The sequence below is a fragment of the Nylanderia fulva genome, unplaced genomic scaffold (assembly GCF_048542155.1).
Source record: "Nylanderia fulva isolate GAGA-0341 unplaced genomic scaffold, ASM4854215v1 Scaffold982, whole genome shotgun sequence".
NCBI lineage: Eukaryota > Metazoa > Arthropoda > Insecta > Hymenoptera > Formicidae > Nylanderia > Nylanderia fulva.
Window position 1 is genome coordinate 16,900 of NW_028191115.1, and position 12,340 is coordinate 29,239.

A 12,340-nucleotide genomic window follows, 5' to 3' on the forward strand; every position below is an offset into this window, starting at 1 on the left:
AGTTATCATCCTTGTTTTGTATATATCGATAATAAATAAAAAATTTTAATATTATTTTTATTTTTAAAACAAATTAGTTTTTATAACCATAATATTACTTCTGCTTTTATTAGCTTTTTATATGTGTAATACTTTATTTGAATTAAAGAGCATTTAATTAGTATATTGTTTTAAAATAAAATTTTTTAAAAATTGTTTATTATTAATGTATATAGAAATGGAGGAAAAAAGATAATATATAATTAAAAAATACTTCTCTCTTTTTCTCTTTTTAAAAGATTTTTTTTATATAATATATAAAATATAAAAAAAAATATTACTTGCACTTTTAAAAATGAAAATAATGTATAACTTACACAGTTGAGTCATAAATTTGGATTATGTCAAAAACATTACTTGGCGTAATTAAAATTTTATAATTTAAATTATTATATATATTATATAATTTATTATATATATATATGTATATAAATATATATATACATAAATACAAATTAAATGGCGCGCGCGTAGCGCGCGCTGGTTGTGTTCTAGTCATATCTGAAAAAGTGCATGACATCGATTCTCGCATATCTCGAAAGTATTGTTGTCGCTTTTCCGCGATGCTGATTGGTTCTTTCGTTGGGCTTACTTCGTGAGCAACTGTCGTCGCAGCGAAGATCGCGCGTTTTGACAGTTATGTAAATCGAAGGTTATTAGTAACAGCCGGGTTAAGTGAAAGATTATGTTAAAAATCAAGGTAAAGGTTTCTCTTTTCTCCTTGGACGTGTTCAAGATTACTTCATCAGATAAGTTCAGATAACGTTTCTAATAGAACTTGTGTTTTTGATATTTAATTAATACTTTATATATTATAAAAAATTGATACTTTGTGTTATATATTTTATTTTTAGTTAATGTTTTAAAGAAAGAAAGGAGGAAATAAAGAAGACAAAGAGTTTAAAATAAAGTGAAAGAAGGAAGAAAGGATGTTACAAAAGATAATTGTGCGGTAATTATTATTATTATAATTATTATTATTATTTTATAAAAATGTTCGACTTACGAGATTATATAACAAAATTCTAAAGGATATTCATTGTATAAAAATATTTACAGAGGATTCCATACTATGTTATTCGATAAAAGATATGATAATGACTGATGCAGTGTCCGTTCCAAAGCGCATATATCCTCGTGGTTTTTGTAAAAGGATAACCATAAGATCAGAGTGTTTTGATGGAGGTTTAGTTCTTGATGGTGGAATAGCAGTTCCCTTTAATTTCAGCACTGTCGCGGAAATAGCAACTTTTCCCGAAGACTCTTTGCGAACTATCACTCTTCCTGATTGATAATTTTGAAGAAGTATTTTATAGCATTGATATAAATATGATAATTTGTTATCATGTAAATAACATTCTCGCATTTTTCGTATTTTTTATGAAAAATAATTTTTTGGGAAGAATATTTATAGAACATTAATATATAAAAGAATGGAATCAGTCTTATACATGTCTGTACTAAGAAAGAAATGATGGAAATATTTATTTATATTATATTCAGGTATTATATGCATATAAGTTTAATGTAAAAATTTTTGGAATGCATAAAGTTATAAATATATAAATATAATATAAATAAATATAATACAAATAAATCATCTATGATTTATTTGATTGTGAGTCAAAGTGAAGAGCATTTTTAACATCCATGTTTTTTAAATAAATGATATATCTAGGAACATGATCATGTATATAAGGATATATTTAAAATGCCCAATATTGTCTACTATTGTTAATGTAAGATAATATGGATATATATAACATATGTATCTATATGAATATTTTATATGAAATTACTTTTAGTATTATAAGCCAATCCGAACAAACTTTAACACTAAGTTGTACTATTTTTTTATATACATATTTTTAGAGTACTTTATAATTTATATAAATTTAGAACAAAAACTTTATATTATTGTATCTTTGCTGTTCACTTAATTTCATAAATCAAAATGTATTTTTTCATTAAAAAAACCTTATAATGTATTGTGTATAATTTTGTAAAGTTATTTTTTAGGCATCCTATGCATTTTTCATGCTAGAATTAATTAATTCTTATTGTTAGACATACATATATATTGCAATTCCTAGACATACATATATATTTACATTTTTTATAACGCATTATAGCTAGCAAGAAAAATATGCTGTGTGCCATAGATTTTATATTTTAGTGATATACATATTTATATATCTCATATTAAATTATTAATTTATAAATTTATTAATGTATAAATTAATTTATAAATTTATTAAATTATAACTGTACTAATTTATAAATTAATTAAATTATAAAGAAGGTGCGTTGACACACGCGCTCGACACGAGACGCGCACGCACGCAACACATGGATTGGGAACCAATGAATGATGAAGCCATTGCACAAGAGGTATTATCAATATAATTAAAACATTAATTAATTTGTGTATTTATGTATCATAGAGAATTATCTTATTTTAACTGTGTGTTTTAGTAATCTCAAATATTTTATATTTTTTACTCATTTTTTAAAATTTATATTAATTAGGAATATATTGTGTGTTTTATGTATATATCTTATCTATACAATAATAGTGAAAACAATATAATTTTTCATTTAATATATTTAATATAGGTTGAAGTTGTTAGAACACAATTAGGGAGAAACCCAAATCATATTGAGACAAATTATTTCTTAATAATTTATTGCATTATATAATGGTTATTTATTATTTAATTATATAATTGTATAATAAAATTTAAACGTTTAAATTTTATTAAAATAAAATAAAATGAACAAATAAAATTAATAAAAATATAAATATAAATAAAATTAATAATCAATCTTTAATCGTAAATTAATAATACCTAATCAAAACATCACATACCAATGCTCAAGCTCGTATGACAATAAAAACAATGATAAATTATTAAATTAAGGCCATGTGTAACGAGCAATACGATATTATTTTATTATTGAGAAGAAAATTCTTAATTTGAAATAATAATTATACAAACGTTTCGAGCTCTACTTGCTCCTCTTCAGTGCGCAAAAAAATAGTGATAATAAATAACGATAATAAATAAATACATAAAATTCTAATAAAAAATCCGCAATACATAGTCAATATAAGTTATATAGTTGAGTCATAGTTAAAACGCAAAATATATTTACAATGAATTGAGACCATTAAAATAGTTCAACAAAGTAAGAACCCAATTAGAAGCAGAATGATTCGTCCGGTTATTCATAAAATATATTAGAATTATTAATAAAAACTTGGAGTGACACTTATACATTACTCCAAATGAACCACTTATCGTTATTTGACGAAAGTCCCTCGATCTGGCAATGATTATGTTCATCTTCTCCAAATTATTTGATATTTGTTAACTGAATTTAAAGAATTTATTCAATTGTAAAATAGGATTCCACTAATGTGTATGTGAAAAAAAGATTAAAAATTATAAATTAAACTAACTACTAAAATATTGAACCTTTATGCTTACAAATTGTTCCGAATAACTTGAGATGACGATGCTTCTAATTGTTGTTGGTCTTATTGTTAGTACTTGACTGTTGTCTAGTCTTTTAAAAAGTCGAATAAATAGGTGTCAGATCTCACAAAATAAACATTTACATAAGTCTAAAAATTCGATATTTCTTCTAGAATGTCGAAATACGCGTTGTTAAGCAATTCGGTGTCTGTGTTATTATTTATACCATGCCTTTGTTCCTTGATGTGTATCATTTCCGAGATAAGTCTTTTATAATAATTAGATTCAATATCAAGTATTTTAACGTTATCCCAATCAAAAGCATGTTTTTTATCCATAATATGTTCAGAGACCACAGAATGCTTGGAGGAATCAAATTTAATATTATTCATATGCTCTTTTAGTCTAGTGCGTAATTTTCTTTTGGTTTGCCCAACATACGAAGCTTCACAATTCTTACAATTAATTTTGTAGACAACATTATTATTATTGTTATGCACGTTTTTGTCCTTGTGGACTTTAATTAATTTGTTAAGATTATTTAGACAACGGTATCCTACTCTGAAATCTGATTTTTTTATTGTCGATGCTATTGTCTCAGAAATGTTATTAATGTATGGAATGACGAAAAATTTTTTCTTGCTATTATCTTCTGCAATTTCTTTTTTTCTATTGTTGTTAAACTGACCATTGTTTAAAACTCTTATTCTCTTATTTATTTCTTTAAAGATTAAATGAATAGGGTAACCGTTGTCCAATAATATTTTAATACACAATTCTAAATTTTTCTTATGATATATGGGATGAGATAATAACAATGCCCTATTAATAAGATTATAAATTACTCCTATTTTATGGCACATAGGGTGACTCGATAAAAAAGATAGTACTCTACCTGAACATGTCTTTTTTTGAAACCAATCTAAGTGTATGATGTTGTCTATTATTTTAATGTTTAAATCTAGAAAATTTATGCTTCTATTAATTTCGTATTCAATCGTAAATTGTAGTCGTTGATTGTAACTATTAAACTTATTCAATACGCTATCAATTTTATTCTTTGGTGCCACCATAATAATGTCGTCTACATATCTATAATATATTCCAATACCGATGTCCAATTCATTAATTATTGATTCTTCAAGATCTTGCATAACAATATTAGCAATTATTGGCGATAACGGGGAACCCATAGGTGTGCCATAAACTTGCTTGTATACAATGTCATTGAATGTGAAGTATGTTGACGACAATATAAATTTAACCATGGAAATGAATTCATTTTTTGGAATTAATGTATGTGTATTGATATAATTCCATCTATTACTCACACTTTCTATTGCAAGATCTATCGGAATGTTAGTGAATAGTGAAACCACGTCTAATGATATTAGAATATCTTCCGCACCAATTTTCTTACCCGCTAGCTTGCTGTAAAGTTCAAAACTATTATTTACATTACTTTTTCCCGTAGGAATACTATTTGAAATGATTTTATGTAAAAATGTGGCTATCGAGTAAAGCGTGGTATTAATCGATGACACAATTACTCTAAATGGAGTATTCTCCTTGTGTATTTTTGGGAGACCATAACATTTTGGAAGAAGGGAGTCGCTGGAACGTAGTGAGTAATATTCTTTATTAGAAATGTACCCTTTTTTTTGCCATTTCTTAAGAATATCGTTTAGTTCCTTTTCTATTTTGGAGGATGGGTTCTTTTTTATGATAGAATAGGTGCTATTGTCTTCAAGTAAACCTTCCATCTTATTCATGTAATATTCTTTTGTCATCGCGACTGTTACGTTGCCCTTATCAGCCCTTGTAAAAAGAATATCCGGATTATCATGGCAAAACCTCCTTGTATATTTATACATACTAATCAAATCTTCATGAGTTGAATTAAACTTAGTTTTGCCGTGTAAAAAATAGGAAATTTGTGGAACCAGATTGTTACGTAATGTATTTAAATTTTTCATGTTAGAACTAGTGGAATTCCCTTCTATATCTTTGATAAACTCGTGTATGGCCAACTTTTTGTCATTCTTAAACGGCAGGCCGAATTTACTTCCAAATTGTAATAGATTAGTGACATTGGTAGGAATTATTGTGTCCGTCAAATTAATAAACCATTTTTCGTTAGTACTGGTTAGAGGATCAATATGTTTGTCTCTGAATTTATTAGGATATATGACAATGTCTTTGTTTATATTATTGTTTACTGAAATTGTTGATTGTGGAATGTCTATTTTGTTGATGGAATAACTAAGTTTAATCGGTTTGATATTTCTCAGATATTCGTCTTGTTTCTTTTTAATTAGCCAATTAAATTTGTTATTATGTTTGTTATGTAGTCTGTTATGAAACATGTCAAATGAGATGAAATGATGTCTTAAAATTTCGTTCCATATGTGTACTGGCAGTTTGTTAGCCACATATCTTGAAATATTGTAAAGTTTACCATGTAATAATGTTGCGGAAGATATTCTAATATCATTAGACGTGGTTTTACTATTCACTAACATTCCGATAGATCTTGCAATAGAAAGTGTGAGTAATAGATGGAATTATATCAATACACATACATTAATTCCAAAAAATGAATTCATTTCCATGGTTAAATTTATATTGTCGTCAACATACTTCACATTCAATGACATTGTATACAAGCAAGTTTATGGCACACCTATGGGTTCCCCGTTATCGCCAATAATTGCTAATATTGTTATGCAAGATCTTGAAGAATCAATAATTAATGAATTGGACATCGGTATTGGAATATATTATAGATATGTAGACGACATTATTATGGTGGCACCAAAGAATAAAATTGATAGCGTATTGAATAAGTTTAATAGTTACAATCAACGACTACAATTTACGATTGAATACGAAATTAATAGAAGCATAAATTTTCTAGATTTAAACATTAAAATAATAGACAACATCATACACTTAGATTGGTTTCAAAAAAAGACATGTTCAGGTAGAGTACTATCTTTTTTATCGAGTCACCCTATGTGCCATAAAATAGGAGTAATTTATAATCTTATTAATAGGGCATTGTTATTATCTCATCCCATATATCATAAGAAAAATTTAGAATTGTGTATTAAAATATTATTGGACAACGGTTACCCTATTCATTTAATCTTTAAAGAAATAAATAAGAGAATAAGAGTTTTAAACAATGGTCAGTTTAACAACAATAGAAAAAAAGAAATTGCAGAAGATAATAGCAAGAAAAAATTTTTCGTCATTCCATACATTAATAACATTTCTGAGACAATAGCATCGACAATAAAAAAATCAGATTTCAGAGTAGGATACCGTTGTCTAAATAATCTTAACAAATTAATTAAAGTCCACAAGGACAAAAACGTGCATAACAATAATAATAATGTTGTCTACAAAATTAATTGTAAGAATTGTGAAGCTTCGTATGTTGGGCAAACCAAAAGAAAATTACGCACTAGACTAAAAGAGCATATGAATAATATTAAATTTGATTCCTCCAAGCATTCTGTGGTCTCTGAACATATTATGGATAAAAAACATGCTTTTGATTGGGATAACGTTAAAATACTTGATATTGAATCTAATTATTATAAAAGACTTATCTCGGAAATGATACACATCAAGGAACAAAGGCATGGTATAAATAATAACACAGACACCGAATTGCTTAACAACGCGTATTTCGACATTCTAGAAGAAATATCGAATTTTTAGACTTATGTAAATGTTTATTTTGTGAGATCTGACACCTATTTATTCGACTTTTTAAAAGACTAGACAACAGTCAAGTACTAACAATAAGACCAACAACAATTAGAAGCATCGTCATCTCAAGTTATTCGGAACAATTTGTAAGCATAAAGGTTCAATATTTTAGTAGTTAGTTTAATTTATAATTTTTAATCTTTTTTTCACATACACATTAGTGGAATCCTATTTTACAATTGAATAAATTCTTTAAATTCAGTTAACAAATATCAAATAATTTGGAGAAGATGAACATAATCATTGCCAGATCGAGGGACTTTCGTCAAATAACGATAAGTGGTTCATTTGGAGTAATGTATAAGTGTCACTCCAAGTTTTTATTAATAATTCTAATATATTTTATGAATAACCGGACGAATCATTCTGCTTCTAATTGGGTTCTTACTTTGTTGAACTATTTTAATGGTCTCAATTCATTGTAAATATATTTTGCGTTTTAACTATGACTCAACTATATAACTTATATTGACTATGTATTGCGGATTTTTTATTAGAATTTTATGTATTTATTTATTATCGTTATTTATTATCACTATTTTTTTGCGCACTGAAGAGGAGCAAGTAGAGCTCGAAACGTTTGTATAATTATTATTTCAAATTAAGAATTTTCTTCTCAATAATAAAATAATATCGTATTGCTCGTTACACATGGCCTTAATTTAATAATTTATCATTGTTTTTATTGTCATACGAGCTTGAGCATTGGTATGTGATGTTTTGATTAGGTATTATTAATTTACGATTAAAGATTGATTATTAATTTTATTTATATTTATATTTTTATTAATTTTATTTGTTCATTTTATTTTATTTTAATAAAATTTAAACGTTTAAATTTTATTATACAATTATATAATTAAATAATAAATAACCATTATATAATGCAATAAATTATTAAGAAATAATTTGTCTCAATATGATTTGGGTTTCTCCCTAATTGTGTTCTAACAACTTCAACCTATATTAAATATATTAAATGAAAAATTATATTGTTTTCACTATTATTGTATAGATAAGATATATACATAAAACACACAATATATTCCTAATTAATATAAATTTTAAAAAATGAGTAAAAAATATAAAATATTTGAGATTACTAAAACACACAGTTAAAATAAGATAATTCTCTATGATACATAAATACACAAATTAATTAATGTTTTAATTATATTGATAATACCTCTTGTGCAATGGCTTCATCATTCATTGGTTCCCAATCCATGTGTTGCGTGCGTGCGCGTCTCGTGTCGAGCGCGTGTGTCAACGCACCTTCTTTATAATTTAATTAATTTATAAATTAGTACAGTTATAATTTAATAAATTTATAAATTAATTTATACATTAATAAATTTATAAATTAATAATTTAATATGAGATATATAAATATGTATATCACTAAAATATAAAATCTATGGCACACAGCATATTTTTCTTGCTAGCTATAATGCGTTATAAAAAATGTAAATATATATGTATGTCTAGGAATTGCAATATATATGTATGTCTAACAATAAGAATTAATTAATTCTAGCATGAAAAATGCATAGGATGCCTAAAAAATAACTTTACAAAATTATACACAATACATTATAAGGTTTTTTTAATGAAAAAATACATTTTGATTTATGAAATTAAGTGAACAGCAAAGATACAATAATATAAAGTTTTTGTTCTAAATTTATATAAATTATAAAGTACTCTAAAAATATGTATATAAAAAAATAGTACAACTTAGTGTTAAAGTTTGTTCGGATTGGCTTATAATACTAAAAGTAATTTCATATAAAATATTCATATAGATACATATGTTATATATATCCATATTATCTTACATTAACAATAGTAGACAATATTGGGCATTTTAAATATATCCTTATATACATGATCATGTTCCTAGATATATCATTTATTTAAAAAACATGGATGTTAAAAATGCTCTTCACTTTGACTCACAATCAAATAAATCATAGATGATTTATTTGTATTATATTTATTTATATTATATTTATATATTTATAACTTTATGCATTCCAAAAATTTTTACATTAAACTTATATGCATATAATACCTGAATATAATATAAATAAATATTTCCATCATTTCTTTCTTAGTACAGACATGTATAAGACTGATTCCATTCTTTTATATATTAATGTTCTATAAATATTCTTCCCAAAAAATTATTTTTCATAAAAAATACGAAAAATGCGAGAATGTTATTTACATGATAACAAATTATCATATTTATATCAATGCTATAAAATACTTCTTCAAAATTATCAATCAGGAAGAGTGATAGTTCGCAAAGAGTCTTCGGGAAAAGTTGCTATTTCCGCGACAGTGCTGAAATTAAAGGGAACTGCTATTCCACCATCAAGAACTAAACCTCCATCAAAACACTCTGATCTTATGGTTATCCTTTTACAAAAACCACGAGGATATATGCGCTTTGGAACGGACACTGCATCAGTCATTATCATATCTTTTATCGAATAACATAGTATGGAATCCTCTGTAAATATTTTTATACAATGAATATCCTTTAGAATTTTGTTATATAATCTCGTAAGTCGAACATTTTTATAAAATAATAATAATAATTATAATAATAATAATTACCGCACAATTATCTTTTGTAACATCCTTTCTTCCTTCTTTCACTTTATTTTAAACTCTTTGTCTTCTTTATTTCCTCCTTTCTTTCTTTAAAACATTAACTAAAAATAAAATATATAACACAAAGTATCAATTTTTTATAATATATAAAGTATTAATTAAATATCAAAAACACAAGTTCTATTAGAAACGTTATCTGAACTTATCTGATGAAGTAATCTTGAACACGTCCAAGGAGAAAAGAGAAACCTTTACCTTGATTTTTAACATAATCTTTCACTTAACCCGGCTGTTACTAATAACCTTCGATTTACATAACTGTCAAAACGCGCGATCTTCGCTGCGACGACAGTTGCTCACGAAGTAAGCCCAACGAAAGAACCAATCAGCATCGCGGAAAAGCGACAACAATACTTTCGAGATATGCGAGAATCGATGTCATGCACTTTTTCAGATAGGACTAGAACACAACCAGCGCGCGCTACGCGCGCGCCATTTAATTTGTATTTATGTATATATATATTTATATACATATATATATATAATAAATTATATAATATATATAATAATTTAAATTATAAAATTTTAATTACGCCAAGTAATGTTTTTGACATAATCCAAATTTATGACTCAACTGTGTAAGTTATACATTATTTTCATTTTTAAAAGTGCAAGTAATATTTTTTTTTATATTTTATATATTATATAAAAAAAATCTTTTAAAAAGAGAAAAAGAGAGAAGTATTTTTTAATTATATATTATCTTTTTTCCTCCATTTCTATATACATTAATAATAAACAATTTTTAAAAAATTTTATTTTAAAACAATATACTAATTAAATGCTCTTTAATTCAAATAAAGTATTACACATATAAAAAGCTAATAAAAGCAGAAGTAATATTATGGTTATAAAAACTAATTTGTTTTAAAAATAAAAATAATATTAAAATTTTTTATTTATTATCGATATATACAAAACAAGGATGATAACTATATATGTATATGTATATTCATATGCCAAATATTTTTTCATCTACATTTTACAAAATGATATTTTATGTATAAATTTATAAATAATTTATGTCTGAGACATTTTGCTCTAAAATCAAAACTAAAAGAGTTATGTGGAGTGCACGTTTAAAATGACACATCCTGTATATATATATATATATATATATATATATATATATTAAATTTTTAACTTCTTGAATTTGGTAATTTAAACAAAAATTAACGAGATATCAAATGTTTAATGTTTTCAATCTTTGAAATTCTGAAATAAAACTATAAATTAAAATAAGTAAAAAATTATTATAAAAAATAAAAATAAAATAATATTTAAAAAATGGGTTCCTCCAGCGAAGATTTGGAAACATTACAATAAGATGTTGAAAATTTATTAAGTGATGAAGATAAATCTAAAGTCGAATCAATTGACAATGAGTAAGTAAATTACGTATTTAAAGGTTAAAAAATTTCATATAAAAATTATATATTTTTCTTAAATGTAGTTAAAGCAACAAAAATTGTGTATAATTTTATTATTTATTTAGCTAGAATGCATAAATGTATTCTTGATTCGTTTTAACTACTTGAATCAATGTGGTTACACGTTCTCATGAGTAATTTTTTTATAATTTTTGACATTACCTTTTTTTGCGTTCTTTAACAATTATCGTCTAACATAATTCAATTATTTATCTACGATCATAATATTAAAAATTTTTATATGTCTTTTTATTAATGATTTATTTCTCTATTCATCTCTGAATTATTATTCTTAATCGTTTCTAACTTTTATAATTTATAAATTATTTAATGTCATATAATATTAAATTTCTTTTAAATAATTTTTTCTATAATTTAATAAAAATAAAACAATAAGTTTAATCATTTTTTTACAATAATAATATCATTACAATTATAATATAACAAAACATCAAGAGACACGGTAGTGTCTCGCGACCAGTTAAGGGCGTAGCGGAGACACCGTGTATCTTAACGCGAGTCGGACATTTGAGTCTTTATAATATTTCGAATCCTCAATAATGGCTGAAGCAATCGAGTTTATACTAGACTTAATCGATAAATTGAGTTCGAATTATATAATAAAAGTGTCTTTATTTCTGCTCTACGTGATTTGTAAGCAGAGATATATAAATGCAAAGTCGAAATATGAAAAATTTCTTTAAGAAACGTTCCCGTCATCATTATCATCATTATCATCATCATCATTATCATCATCGACCACGCATACATAGTAGTATCGTGCTACACGTATTCACACGTATACAACACATGCGCACACATATATCACACGTACACAACACATGCAAGATGCATGTAGTGGTAATTTTGTCCATCTCGCACGTTTTACAACAGATGGCGATAGTGGCGCTCCGCCATATCGGCAGTGTT